The following is a 14,509-nucleotide window of genomic DNA, read 5'->3' on the forward strand; positions in this document are numbered from 1 at the left end:
TGGAATGGAAGAAAATGTTTGTAAATCATATATATCTGATAAGGAGTTAATATGCAAAATATATAAAGAACTCACATAGCATATAATCCAATTAAAAAAGGGTAGAGGATCTCAATAGACACATAGCATATAATCCAATTAAAAAATGGGTAGAGGGGGCACCTGGGTGGCTCAGTCAGTAAGCGTCTGCCTTCTGCTTGGGTCATGATCCCAGGCTCCTGGGATCGAGCCCCGCATCGGGCTCCCTGCTCTGCGGGAGGCCTGCTTCTCCCTCTCCCACTCCCCCTGCTTGTGCTCCTGCTCTCGCTTTGTCTCTCTCTGTCAAATAAATAAATAAAATCTTTAAAAAAAAAAAAAATGGGTAGAGGATCTCAATAGACAGTTTTCCAAAGAAGACATACAGATGGCAAACAGGTACATGAAAAGGTGCTCAGCATGACTCAGCATCAGGGAAATGCAAATCAAAACCACAACAAGTCCTCACTGTACACCTGTCAGAATGGCTATTACCAAAGAGATGAGAAAAACAAGTGTTGGTGAGGATGTGGAGAGACCGGAACCTCGTGCACTGTTGGTGGGAACGTAAACTGGTGTAGCCACTGTGGAAAACTGTCTGGAGGTTCCTTAAAAAATGAACAATAGAACTACCCTACGATCCAGCAATTCTACTTCTGGATGTTTATCTGAAGAAAATAAAAATACTATCTTGAAAAGATACATACATCCCCACGTTTATTATAGCATTATTTACAATAGCCAAGATATGGAAATAATCCATCCATCAGTGGATGAATGGGAAAAGAAAATGTGGTGTGTTCACACACACACACACACACACACACACACAAGAATATCATTCAGCCACAAAAAGAAGGAAATGTTGCCATTTTCGATAATATGGATGGACCTTGAAGGTAGTATGCTAAGTGAAATAAGTCAGACAGAGAAAAGCAAGTACCAAATGATATCACTTGTTGAATCTAAAACCAAACCAAACCAAAACAAACCCCCAAAAACCACAAACCCCAAAATTGAACTTGTAGATCCAGAGAACAGATGGGTGGTTGCAGAAAGCAGAGGGTGAGATTTAGGCAAAATGGGTAAAGGGAGTCAAAAGGTATAAAGTTCCAGTTATAAAATAAATAAGTCACGGGGATGTAAAGTACAGCATGATGATTATAGTTAATAATACTGTATAGCATGTTTGAAAGTTGCTAAGAGAGTAGATCTTAAAAGTTCTCATCATGAGAAAAAAGGTTTTATAACTACAGATGGTGACAGATGTTAACTAGACTTACTGAAGTGATCATTTCATAATACATTCAAATATCGAGTCATTATGTCATATGCTTAAAACTAATGTGATGTTATATGCAATTATACCTCCATAAAAAAATAAAATAGGAAAGAGAAAAAAATACTTTAATCAATCCCAATACAGGATTTGTAGTTACAGGACATGGAGTTACGATCATTATGGGACTGCTGCATTAAATAAGTGATATATTTGAGATGCAACTGCCTTGAGTAAAATCAAAGCATTTTTCAACTGTGCTCCCATTTGAGTTGGTTGCTTTCCTTTGTTATGAGATTACTTCAAGGCACGTACATCCAAATGTGGTGTGACATTTTTTCAATCTGTCATTATTTCTAAATGGGGATTTCAAACACTTTTCAAAGTCTATCAGCAGGAAATTGATGCAGGAACAGTTTAGAAAGGTGGGTTGGGTGTCAGGAAACCACAGAGAAGAGTGTGGCTCCTCAGAACTGTTATGGAAACCTGGAAGGAGAAGAGAAGAGTCATAGAGATGGCTTCCCTGAGAGGAACTGGATCCTCTGGTTGAGAGATACAGCTTACTCAAAGTGACCTTGCCCAGAGGGGGCTAGGGAAATAAATACCCTTAGCCCACTCTTCCCAGCCCATCTCCTGCCAAGGCTTCCCATTGGCTGAACTCACATGAGCACCAGAGAATGAGAGAGAACTTGGTATGTCCCTCTGAGGCAGCCCTCGGGTAAAAAGCAGGAGGAAGAGCAGAAGATAGATCTGGAAGATCATTTGTCAGAGGAAGATTTTCCAATTTTAGAGAGATATATCTGGAGTTGAGAATTGAGTGACCTCTCTTCAGGTGTATAAAATATAAAGGAAATGACATCTAAAGAGAAATTAAAACCTGAATGTATGGTAACCTGAAGAGTTGTAAAAACGCAACATTGGACTTTTGAGGCTAAAGTATTATTTTATCCCCCAAATCATTTGTAATGTAATAGAAACAAAAATATAATCGCATAAAATCCACATGATCATAACGTCAGTTAACGGGCCCTGTGATCTGGGTACCCACCAGAGCTGGGGGTGTGTATGAGCTAAGTGCCTCTGACATTCAGGATAAAGGGGTTCAAGACACTTGCTGTCTGTTACTCAGTCCTAGGCTAACAGTTAATCTGCAGATATTAGATAAGAAGGGGAAACTTTAAAGGCACATGACTGATCCAGCTTTCTCTAGAGCAAGAAGTGAAAACATGGAGTCTTCCCCAATACCTCACTAGGGCTGGGCTCTGTGGCCAGGAAGTTTTCTAAGACTTGCTCTCCTTTTTGACTCCTGATGGTCAAGATGTGGTATGACCTAATGCTGAGCCAGCCCAAGTTATGACAACAGCCAAAGGGCGAGGAAGGCAACAGGGAAAGGCAGGATAAGGGAAGAGAAACCAAACAGCCAGGAGATCTGGGCCAAGGCAGGACCATGAGCAGATTAAAAAAGACATTAAGATTATCTACAGAGAGAAGCAGGGGCCAGAAAAATGGAGAACTAGAAAACGGGGAGATGATATTTTGAGACTGTGGGTTTGGGTGGTAAACGTGTTTTATTTAACAACGGCTGATAGGTTGGTTTTGGGCCATCAGAACAAATGCTCACTGCGCCTTGAAATACTGACCAACTGTCCAACGATGGAAATGACTTTCAACTCCCTCTTTATTTTTGAAATGAAGGCATACTTTATTAATGAGTTATAAAGATTTTTTAAAAATAATATGTGATGAAGCAAAGAAAAGTGTGGTTTTAGAAACAACCCTCAAGCATTTAATTCTGCTTGGGAGTGGAAGTGCATAGCATTCACTTGAAAATATATCTGAATTGGACCCTGGCGGACTTCCAGGCCAAGGTCATGGGGGCCCAAGGAATGAGTGGTAAGACCAAGCACCGAGGAAGTATGACAGTGTCAGGGCTGGAAAAATGGGCCCAGGGTCAGGTGAACATGAGACTTGCTCCCTCCACTTCATGGTGAGTGTGATGAAATGCAGGCAAAAATGCTTCAGGTTTGGGAGGTACTATCTTTTCTCATACATGTGCCGAGAGTTTTTATTAAAAAATCAGGTCAGTTAATTTGCCAAGAGGAAAACCAAGCAAAATGTTTAGAAGGTATGCAGATCTGAGATACAACACAGGCCATCATTTACGAGAGAAAATTGTATTTGAGAAGATATTATCCCTGATGTTTGTTTTTTAGGGGAGTGGTTGCTGAATGTGCAGGTAATTGTGAAATTAGAAATTCTTATGCCATATGCTACAATGTCTAGGCTTAAATCAGTCAACCTCTTCTCAGGTGTTCTGAGGCAATATAAGACAAGTAGTTTATAATCTAGTTAGAGAGCAACATGGAGGGATGAGAAAATAACACAAGGCAGAATTTAATAAAAGACTTAATGCATTGTTCTGGCTGTCAGCGTGACAAGAATTCGGAGAAAGGCCAGTGTGGTGTTGACAGGTTCTCAAGAAGTTGGGAAAGATGCCAGTTGGGCCTGGAAGGATGGAGAGAATGTGAACAGTGCAAGAGAAAGAATATGCCATTGGAGGGGTGGGGGCAGTGGGACCACGGACTCACAGGAAGGAATGCAAACCAAGTACACTGAGCACAGGCCTGGCTGAGGGGTCAGGATCTGTGGGATCTGGAAACATCACTAAGCCATCTGGAATAGTTAGTACTAACTCTCAGAAGCCATTGGTTTCTGAAATATTTGGGTCACACGAGAAAGACACTTTTTGTGAATTCAGCCCCACGAGGTACCACCTGAGCATCATTCAGAGGCCAGCCCCATTCTTCCCAGAAGCTAGTGGGGATGATTAACAATAATGACACTACCTGTTGCCAGTGAGGATGCTGATGCTAACAATAGCAACTGGGATTGTCAGTCATTGAAATTTCTTGGATTATAATTAAAAAAAAATCACAACTAAGGAGCCTTAAAACAGCCACAGATAGCTTCCTCACTGGTGAATTCAACAAAATATTTGTGGAAGAAACAATACACAGGTCTTCCAGAAAATTGAAGTGAAGGGAATATTCCAAACCCAATCGATGAGGCCAGCATTACCCTAATACTGAAACCAGGCAAGGACACAACAAGAAAAGAAACTACAGATGAATATCCCTCATGAGCATAGATGTAAAAATTCTTAACAACATTTAGCAAATTGAATCCAACAATATACTGAAAGGATATTGCCTCGTAACTAAGTGGAATGTAACCCAAGAATTCAGGGTTGATCAAACATTCAAAAACCACTCAATCTAATTATCCATATTAAAGACTAAAAAATACTGTATGATGTCCTTAACAGATGTAGAACAAGCATTTGATAGAAACCTTACTTCCATTCCTGACTAAAAACTCTCAGCAAACTAGGAATAGAAGGGAACTTCCTTAACTGGATAAATGGCATCTATGAGAAAACCACATTTGATATCCCACTCAAACGGCTGAAGATGAATGCTCTCCCGCTATGATCAGGAATAAGACAGGCTATCTGCTCTCAGGCCTCCCATTCAGCTCTGCCCTGGAGACAATGGGAAGTGGTTTCCAGGGTTTGTTCCAAGCGTCCCTTGGTTTGGCCAGTTCTCCTACATACCTTGCATGGTTTTGAGCTGTGTCACTTCTAAACAGGTGACAGTTGTGTCCTTTGAGGCCACGTGGAGTTGGTCTAAGGTGTGGATCTTGGGAGCTTTAACTACAAAAATAGTGAAGAATAAAAGAGCGTTTTGATATTCTTTAGTTGTGATAAAAAAAAATCCAAAAAGAGTGCACAATTGGAAATTGCCTTAGCTCCTCAGGAACCATAGCCCTAGTGGCCCCGTATCTGAACCCCATCCCTCTACAAAAGCTGAAAGTGCCAGATCCTCGTTCTCCAAGTCTCCCCTGCTGCTAGGGCCTGAGCCTAGGTCACAGGCTTCATCCACCCAATGGCCCAGCCCAGATCCTGATGCAGGGGGCATTGCAAGCAGGAGGCTGGTGGAGGTGGCGGTAGCCACCTGCCCTGCCCAGCCATACAGGACATGGGGGTGTGTGTGCTGAGCAGTGAGAGGGCTGGCCCACAGTGACCCGAGCACTGCCTTGCCCGTGGTTCCTTCTGGACTGACTGTTCTGCCAGCTCAGCCCTGCTGCCTGAGTGAAGTAACACCACTCTGGGGCAAGAACTCCTCTTGCCAATTTCTCCCGGTCATTTCCCACCTGCCCTTCCTAAGCCTTCAGCTGGTCAGTGTCCTTGCTCCAATTCAAGCCCTGCATTTGAAGCCGTGTGTCCATGGCACACACGTCTGAGTCTGTGGTTTAGTGTCCATCCAGAGCTGGTCTTGGGCCTGGCCCAGGAAGATGCCAGAAAGAATGTGAACAAAGCACTTTTCCTCAAATAGCAATGTGGATATGGGCATATGAACATCATGAAATATTATATACACATTTTTAAATGGCATAAGTCCAACCTCAATTCATGGAATTTCATAAAATGGCCAAGACGTTTATAGATGAAAGTGGTCTTAAATCAGTACTGCTTCAAAATGAGGACATCACGGACCAGAACGCCTGCATGCTTCACCTGAGGTCTCACTTGGGTGTGATTGTTGCCATGCTCCACTGCTCCTCCCCTTGCTAAGGATGTTTATTTGACAAACATAGTTATATTATCAAGTTCAATAAAAAAAATTTCTCGATCATTTGAAATACTTAGAACTCTCATTTGCTGCTGGTGGGAGAATAAATTGGTACCATCACTTACCAAAACTATTTGGCAGTATCTAAGCCATACCCTAGGACCCAGCAATTCCATTCCGGGTATAATCCAAAAGAAATGTGTACATATGTGCACCAAAAGATATGTACAATATTCATAGCAGCTTCCAAGGGGCCTGGAGACAAGCTGAAGATCCAGCAGCAGAATGAATACGGGTGGTATGTTCTCACCACGGAAAACCATACAGCAATGAGAACAGAGCACTGCTACAGGGCACAAAGATGAATGTCACCGAAGAAGAGAGACCCAACAGAAATACAGTGTGCATGATTGCATTTACAAGAACTTCGGGGTGAATCTCTGGTGTTAGAAGCCAGGACAGTGGTAACCACTGGGGAGGAGAAGAGATTGGCAATGGGCATAAAACAGGGGCTTTTGGGACGTCTGGGGGGCTCAGTCGTTAAGCGTCTGCCTTCGGCTCAGGTCAGGATCCCTGGGTTCTGGGATCGAGCCTCACATCGGGCTCCCTGCTCAGTGGGGAGCCTGCTTCTCCCTCTCCCTCTGCCCCTCCCCCAGCTCATGCTTGCTCTCTCTCTCTCTCTCTGTCAAATAAATAAATAAAAATCTTTTAAAAAATCCAAAAACAAACAAACAAAAACAGGGGCTTTTAAGGTGCCAATGATGTTCTGTCTCTTGTCCTGGATTACCAATGCACTTACCTTGTAAAAATTCATCTGACTGGACACTTATGATTCTTATACTTTTTGTGTGTGAGTTATGCTTTAATATTTTTTAAATGTCTGAAAACTTAGGTAAACAAGATCAGTGAATTTATTTTACAGATAAGGAAACTGAGGCCTTAAAGCTACAAGACTTAAAGTCCTTAATCAGTCAGACTGAATCTTCCAAAGTCTACACTTGGAAGCACATGCCCTGGATGCCCACTCTGGCCCCACCAGGGTCTCATTCACAGACAACTGTAATGATTTTAGACATACTTCTAATACCTTTGCGGATCCTTTGCATCACTTTAGTCCACAGCATATTAGAAACAGAAAATATTCTAAGTATATGGATGTGCCGAGAGATGTCTGAAGCCAACTCTTTAATGGCAGAAATGAAAATCAGAAGGCAAGAACTCAAATTGCACATTGGTGCAGGGCCATTTAGTATAGGGAAAATGCATCATATACCAGTTTGGGGTTTTTGTTAAAGATTTATTTATTTGAGAGAGAGAGAGAGAGAAAGAGTGTGGTGGGTGAAGGGGAAGAAGGAGAGAGAGAATCTTAAGCAGGCTCCACACCCAGAGTGGAGCCCGATACTGGGCTCGACCTCACAACCCTGAGATCATGACCTCAGCTGAAATCAAGAGGCAGATGCCTAACCGACTGGGCCACCCAGGCGCCCCACCTCACACACCAGTTATAACTCATGAGAACTTGCTTGTATTAGAGCAGAGTACAAATGTTCAGATGCTTAATTCACTGATGATTCCTGGTCCTTATGAAAAGTTCAGATTCTTAGGGCACGTAGGTGGAACCAAATAGAACATTTCAGAAAGAGCTCCACAAGAGTCGGGGAGTTGCTAAGGCAAGAGGCCAGAAGCCACTTCTGCACACAGGTCCAGGGATTGGGCTTAAAGGAGCCACGCAGGAATGAAGCCAGGGTGGTGGCGGCGGGGGGGGGGGGGGGGGGGATGGCCCTCCAAGAGCCCTGAGAGATGCGGGATGGAGGACAGGGCAGCTGGGCTTGGTCAGAACCCATCCAAATGCCCCAGTGACAGCTAAAGGAAAGACGGAGATCAGTCATAGTGCATCAGAAGTATTTGGAGACTTTTTAAAAAAAGACTATTATTTACTTGAGAGAGAGAAGAGAGAGAACCAGTGGAGGGAAGGGCAGAGGGAGGGACAAGCAGACTCTCCACTGAGCAAGGAGCCCAATGCGGGGCTGGGCTCCATCCCAGGACCCCAAGATCATGACCCGAGCCGAAGACAGACGCTTAACCAACTAAGCCACCCAGGCGCCCCATAAGTAGTTTGAGACTTTATAGAATGAATGGTTTTCTAAGAAACTGAGAGCACAATCACAGGTTCCATTTCTTGCTCTTTGACACAAGCCTGGCTTCCCTGGACAAGGCGTGGGGATGGGAGGTGGAGGGGATGGAGGATGGGGAGGGGGCTCCCGCGCCCACAGGCCTCCGGTCCTCTCCACTGTACTACCAGGGAATAAGGTGGCTGACACTATCCTTTTGCTCAGAATAGGTGGCCCTCCCTTGGCTGGCCAGGCCCTCTTCTGGCCCTGCCCCCTGTCCCCAGGGCTGAGGCACACTCTGGGAGCCGGACTGGTTGGTTCACCTGCCTGGGGGCAGGAGCAACGTCTTGTGAGGACGTGGAGTGAAGGGCACCGTGAAGGAAGTCTCAGCTTCTCAGAGTATTTGCAGGATTTTTTTTGAGCTTAGAAAATGAACATCTCTGAGCCTCCATGCCATCTCTGTCTTATTCCACAAGGCAACTGTCCCCAGGGCTTTTTGGACTGACTTTTTCCAGTACTTTCTCAAAGTGCAAGTACAGCTGGTAGAAACACAGTGTCACGGGTGAACAAAAACAAACACAAATCAACAACATGGCAGCAGAGTTAGGAACCATGGTACAGGGAGGAAAAATCGAAGCAGGCTGACAATTTAAGCAGGCAGCTGTTGTCATAGCGTGGGGATTAGCAAATTTGAGGTTTAGGGAGAGCAAAATAGGGAGGGAATCTCAGAGATGGGAGAATTATAGTAATTACAATTGTTTTCTTTCTCTATGGTATGCACAGAGTGTTAAAATAATAATTCATTTTAAGTAATGGGTAGGACCTCTGTTGAGAGAGGAGGGAAGGACCAATGCTCAGAGGCAGCGATGTTCACCAGGGTGGGTTACAAGGACAAGGAAAATACTATCCTGGGAGCGTGATCCTGGGACTCAGAATTAAAGGTCAGCACCCCACTATTTAAGAAAACCTTAGTCAGCCTTTGGGGCCATATTTGTAATGTTAAATTAGTGTTTACATAACAGGCCTGGCCTTAAGAAGTAATTCCAGCAACCATAGGGGCCCTTGAAACTACCTTCCCTCATTCAGAATTTGCAAAGCGATATTAACTGCTGAGGTCCCACTCCGGAGAGGATACTGTGTGAGCCTCAGTCTGCTACGTGTGGCTGTGCAGGAGGCACAAAACCTGAGTCAGAGGGTTGCCCTTACACGGCGGTGATGTTAAAGGTGCATCCTGGGCGGGGGGGGGGGGGGGGGGGGGGGGGGGGGGGGGGGGCGGCTGTGGCCGACCTGCTCCTGTGGACGCAGGCAGCCATGGCCGGCCCTCGGCACTGCCAGCAAGTTTCTCACGAAACTGGTAGACACTGGCTTCTCCAAAGTCTCCTATGACTCCTCCCAAGCCTCTGCCCCTGTCCTGTCACCTAGAAGGTGACACTACCTCCCCTTCACTGAGAAAACCCGGGCTGAGAGATGGAAATCACAGTAACTTCCTGTCACCATCTCCAGAAATGGGTCTCTACCTCATCGGCCTTTTCCTGTCCCAGCTCTCTTCTCGTCACTCGAGCTCCTTCTCTGATGCCTTCTCAGGACTGGGACCTCAGGAAGGGTGAGTCCCTGGAACGCGCTTGTGCCCTGAGCAAGGAATCTATGCAGACAGGGATATGTGCCCACCTGGGTCCACGCCGCCCCTCTTGTAGGACATGCTCTGGGTGCTGGGGACCCCATTATCTCCTGTCCAAATGGCCCTGTGGGCCTTTCCCTGGGCCCAATGTGTATACCCCCAGGCCCAAGGTATGATAAAGAGGAAGCTGTTTATGAGGGTGGGGGAAAAGATGGATGACGTTGAATGTCTGGGTTGGGGTTTCCACATGGGTGCACACGATGCCTCAGGGTGCCCAGGGGAGCAAGGGCTGAAAGGGGCAGGTCAGCCACTGGGAAGGGCCCTCCCCATGTGACCACATCTGGAGCAGAACTGCCAGCACTCTGAGAATACTACATCCAGCTCTGGCCTTCTGAGTTAGGAAGGTATGCTTGCCAAGACGGAAGGGTTGAGTGCATTCTGTTTTACAGTCCAGTAGCTTGATTTGTACATTGCAATCTCAAGATATACGGTATGTAGGCCTCCATGTGTATTCTTGCCCGGGACCCTGCAAAGGTTAGCGTCAGGCCTCTTCTCAATTACTCATTTTTTCCTGCTTTGAAATATTTCCATGCAACTGTCAGGGGGAAAATAAGCAAATAACTATGTGAACAGAGCTCCCTCCCTCCCAGCCCTCACTGCCCTGGCTCTCTCCTTCTAGACTATGATTGTTTAAATAATGAGGCACTCGGCAGATCATCCCCGAGGGCCTAATGCTTAAAATACAGTGACGAAGAAGAAACTGTGCCCAAATGTGCCTACAACCCACAGGCACTTACCACACCATGTCGGCCGATCTGCGCTGGAGGAAACGCGGCCCCACCGTTGAGAAAATGCACTGCACACGCTGCCGCGTCTTGCGGAGGCTGTGAGGTGGGGAGCTTGAGGGTCTTGACTAGCTTCAGGGTTTCTTCACATCGCCAGGGAGGCCCGCGTGGACTGGGCCAGCCACGGTTTACACAGTGAGCAGGGACGAATCACACTTGACACAAGTTACCAAGGGAAGGTGTGCAGTGTGTCTTCCATCCAGTAGCGTGATCCCAGGTATCCGCCTTGATGCCTGACATTTTCGAGATGGAAACATTTGTGTCTCAAACGACAGGGGAGAGCTTAACAAGTATATTATTCATTTTTAATCATTAAGTCGTTAACAGGGAGCAAGACTCCGGCTGAGGCTGCTTAAGTGGCGGGCCCCAGGGAGGCCATCAGCCGTCCGGGGGAGGCTCCAGCAGCCCTTGCCAGAGGAAGCGTGGCACGGGAAAGGGACACCGGAGCCGCAGGTGCCAGCAAGGAGGCCGGACAGGGAGCACAGGAGACGTGTCACACCGCAGCGGAGGTGAGCGGCGCCCCGCAAGGTCTCAGGAATAGCCGGGGAGGGGGCTCGGGGAAGGCCCTGCCTCAAGGCGCAGGCCAGCGGAACGTGGCTCGCCGGTGCTCATCTGTGTCCAGCAACAGGCACGCGCGCGCGAGCTCCCGACGCCGCCGATGCGCGGAGTCCCGCACGTGCGCTGGCGGCCCAGCCCGCGGGGGTGGGGGTGGGGGTGGGGTGGGGGCGCTGCCGAGGCGGGAGGCGGACGCGGCCGAGGATTGTCCCCAGCCCACGGCTTCCGCCCCCTCCGGCGGCCATCCTCCCACCTTCCGCTCACTGTCCCTGCCGTCACCCTCTGTCGGTGCTCTGCCACCCAGTCCTCCAGGCCCCTGGCGACTGCCCACAGGGGTTTATGCTCAGCCGGGAAGACCGGTCGAACGTCTCGCTTCCTGCGTATGTCCTTGTCTCCGCCCTCAGCGCCCGGCGTGGATCGCGCAGTCAACGCGTCCTAGACCGACGCTGAGAGGAACGCCAACAAGTGGTTTTAACCAGAACCGAGGGGTAGGGGAGGCTGAAAGAAAAATCGCCTGTCAGCCAAGACAGGAAGGGTGGGTGGGAGTAAATGAGACAGAGGTGGGCCGCCGGGGGAGAAAATGGCTTCCAGGCCCGAGCAGGAGCGATCTGTGTCAAGGCCCTGAGGGGGGAGGGAGCCCAGTGGGCCTGTGGAAGGGACCGTAGTGAAAACTCAACTGGAGGGCGCCTGGGGGGCTCAGCTGGTTAGGTGTCTGCCTTCAGCTCGGGTCATGATCCCAGGGTCCTGGGATCGAGCCCCACATCGGGTTCCCTGCTCAGCGGGAAGCCTGCTTCTCCCTCTGACCCTCTCCCCTCTCATGCTGTTTCTCTCTCTCTCTCTCTCAAATAAATAAATAAATAAAATCTTAAAAAAAAAAGAAAACCGAACTGGAATGTGGAGAGCTGAGCAAGAGGCAAGGCTGGAGAGATGGATGGGCAGGTCTCCGAAGATCTTTGGAACCATGTTATGGACACCGAACTTCACTCTAGGAGACACGAGAAGCCCTGAAGGGGTTCAAGCAGAGGGCATGCTCTAAATATGGATATCTGCGTTGTCAAATAGGCCGCCGGGCACCGCCAATGGTGACTGGGTTGGAGGGACTGGAGGTGGAAGCAGGGAGACAAGTAAGGTGATGTGGGAACCTGAGAGACAGAGGAAGGCTGCCGTGGGTTACGGCCTGGAGGTGGATGAAGGAGGGGAGGCAAGGGTGACTCCCAGATTGCTGGTTTGCACAACTGGTGTATAATGGTGGCATTTGCTGATAGGAAAGACAGAGGAGGAACACCTTTTAGAGGATCAGGGAGGATGATGAATTGTTTTTGCCATGCTGGGTGTGAGATCCTGTAAGCATCCTGAGTTTATATCTGGGCAGGGGATTTTATATCTGGGTGTGCATCTTTGGAGGAAGACCCAAGTAACAGAAGCCAATCCGAAAGCGGTCTGCATTTGGATGGTACCTGAGGCTCGATGAGTTGGAGAAACAGCTGGGGAAAGTGCAGACGGAGGAGGGCAGAGAGACTTTGACCAAGCACCAAGAACTGTCAGTGTCTATGGAGCCAGCAGGGAGACCTTGGCTCATCATTAGAATCACCTGGGAAACTTTAGTAATAGGTATCTGCTGGGGGAATAGGACCATATAACCTGTATTTTGAAAAACCTGTAGTAGGACTAGAACCCACGTGGTAGGAGATGACGACTGTAAAAGGGGACAGGTGCTTAGGAGAGAGGAGAATAAAAGGATGGTGGCCTTCCAGATCCCAAGGGAAGGGTTTCAGGAAGAAGGGCTCAGACAAGATCAGGCCTGAATTTACCAACCAGAAGCCAGATGGTGGTGCATCCACCTGCCTGACTCCTTAAAAGTAGGGAATTGGTGTTTGAACTCCACAAACATTGACAAGGGATTACAGGGAGAAGCCCAGCAGAGCTTCTGGGGCTCAAAGTTCTCAGAGAAGGATGCAAAGGGTGGGGGCAGGGGAGGAAGAGGAGAGGGGGGTGCACTAGATGGCAGAAAGCTTTGCTCTGGAAGTACCATTTGAATGGAGGCAAAGGAGCTAAGAAGTCCTAGGAGAGGAAATAATGAAAGTGGAAGTATGATGAGTTAAACCACCTCCAGTTTAGGAAATAGAGTTAGTCCCTGGCTGGAGCACAGGGGATTAAGCTGTTGGGAATGAAACAAGGGAAGGGCGGGGGGCGGGAGAGGGGGTGCAGTGCTCAGTTATATGCCAAGGTAAAAATTCTTTGCATTTCAAGGTAAAAGGGCCTTGAAGAATACAAGAAAACAATAGCATGATTAGATTTGTGATTCAGATAGACCATTGTGGCAGCCAGTGTGAAGGATGGTTTGGGGTCAGGGAGGATTAGGAAAAGATGGAAGCCCAAACTTCCATCAGGAAGTTGTTGCAAGGAATCCAGATGAAGGGGGATGGAATCATCAGGGTAGGAGTAAAGAAGTGAGCTGAGGGGGTGGGGTACTAGAGAGGGGTGCCTTGGGTCAACACCTGCTTTCTGGCTTAGGTGACCGACTGGTTGGAGGTGTCAGTCACTGAGATAAAGAATAAGGAAGACTAGATTTAGATGAAGATAGGGTGGCTACTGGGGTGTGGGAGACGACATTTCCACACTGGTAGGTCATTCCTTTCTCCAAAGGAGAAAAGATGTAACATTATTGCTAGTTTCCCTAACTCTTCTCTCTCACCTCTTAAGTCTTCCTGCAGCCTGTTTCCTTCAAATCTCCAGATTCATATAGCTTCAACTAGTTACTGCAGGGGATTTGTTCATTTATGAATTACTTAAGAACAAAAAAATTGTTCCAAAGACTTGCAAGGTAGTATCACCCAGAAAAATGTAAATGAACAAAACATAACTGGCCTTTACCTCATAGAATTTACATTCTAGCAGGAGCCAAAAAAAGACATTAACCAACTTATTACAATCCATGTAGTACGTGGCAAGTAAGGGGCGGGGGGAGAGGGTGTCCCATCGAAGTTCATAATTAGGTTTTAGCAGGTCTGTGAATTCCCTGAAATCCACATGTAAGATTTTGTCTACACTTCCATACATTTGGTGGGGGCGGGAGAGGGGCTTACATGCTCCATGGGGTCTGGGGCTCCTAAAAGGTAAAGTCCATTTGGACTCCCAGCCAATATACACAAACTTGTTCCGCAGGCCAAAGCAGAGACCACGGGGAAAGCCAGCAGCTTGGCAGTCTGTTCAATCCACTCAGAACAACCCTAACTTTACTTAGACATTAAAAGTGATCCGTCTTTGGGCGCCTGGCTGGCTCAGTCGTTAGGCATCTGCCTTAGGCTCGGGTCATGATCCCAGGATCCTGAGCTCGAGCCCCATATCGGGCTCTCTGCCCAGGCGGGAAGCCTGCTTCTCCCTCTCCCACTCCCCCTGCTTGTGTTCCTGCTCTCATTCTCTGTTAAATAAATAAAATCTTAAAAAAAAAAAGT

The 14,509-nt window shown here is 47.5% G+C and overlaps 1 protein-coding gene and 1 long non-coding RNA gene across 5 annotated transcripts in view; one reads left to right on the forward strand and one right to left on the reverse strand.

Moving 5' to 3' along the window:
- The window catches only part of LOC118533873 (zinc finger and SCAN domain-containing protein 30), a 508,183-nt gene that overhangs the window by 320,088 nt on the left and 173,586 nt on the right, over window positions 1-14,509 (forward strand). Inside the window, exon 1 of one of the 3 annotated variants that reach the window (XM_078060428.1) lies at window positions 9,274-9,314. The exons of 1 other annotated variant lie outside the window; for it this stretch is intronic. The gene's annotated coding sequence lies outside the window, so the exon portion shown is untranslated. Of the gene's footprint in view, window positions 1-9,273; window positions 9,315-14,509 lie in introns of those variants that run through there. One more of the 3 variants, XM_078060429.1, reaches the window with a different exon arrangement.
- Window positions 1-14,509, reverse strand: part of LOC118533882 (uncharacterized) — a 146,264-nt gene that overhangs the window by 40,608 nt on the left and 91,147 nt on the right. The window lies entirely within an intron of this gene.

Source organism: Halichoerus grypus, chromosome 13 (genome assembly GCF_964656455.1).
Source record: "Halichoerus grypus chromosome 13, mHalGry1.hap1.1, whole genome shotgun sequence".
NCBI classification, from domain to species: Eukaryota; Metazoa; Chordata; class Mammalia; order Carnivora; family Phocidae; genus Halichoerus; species Halichoerus grypus.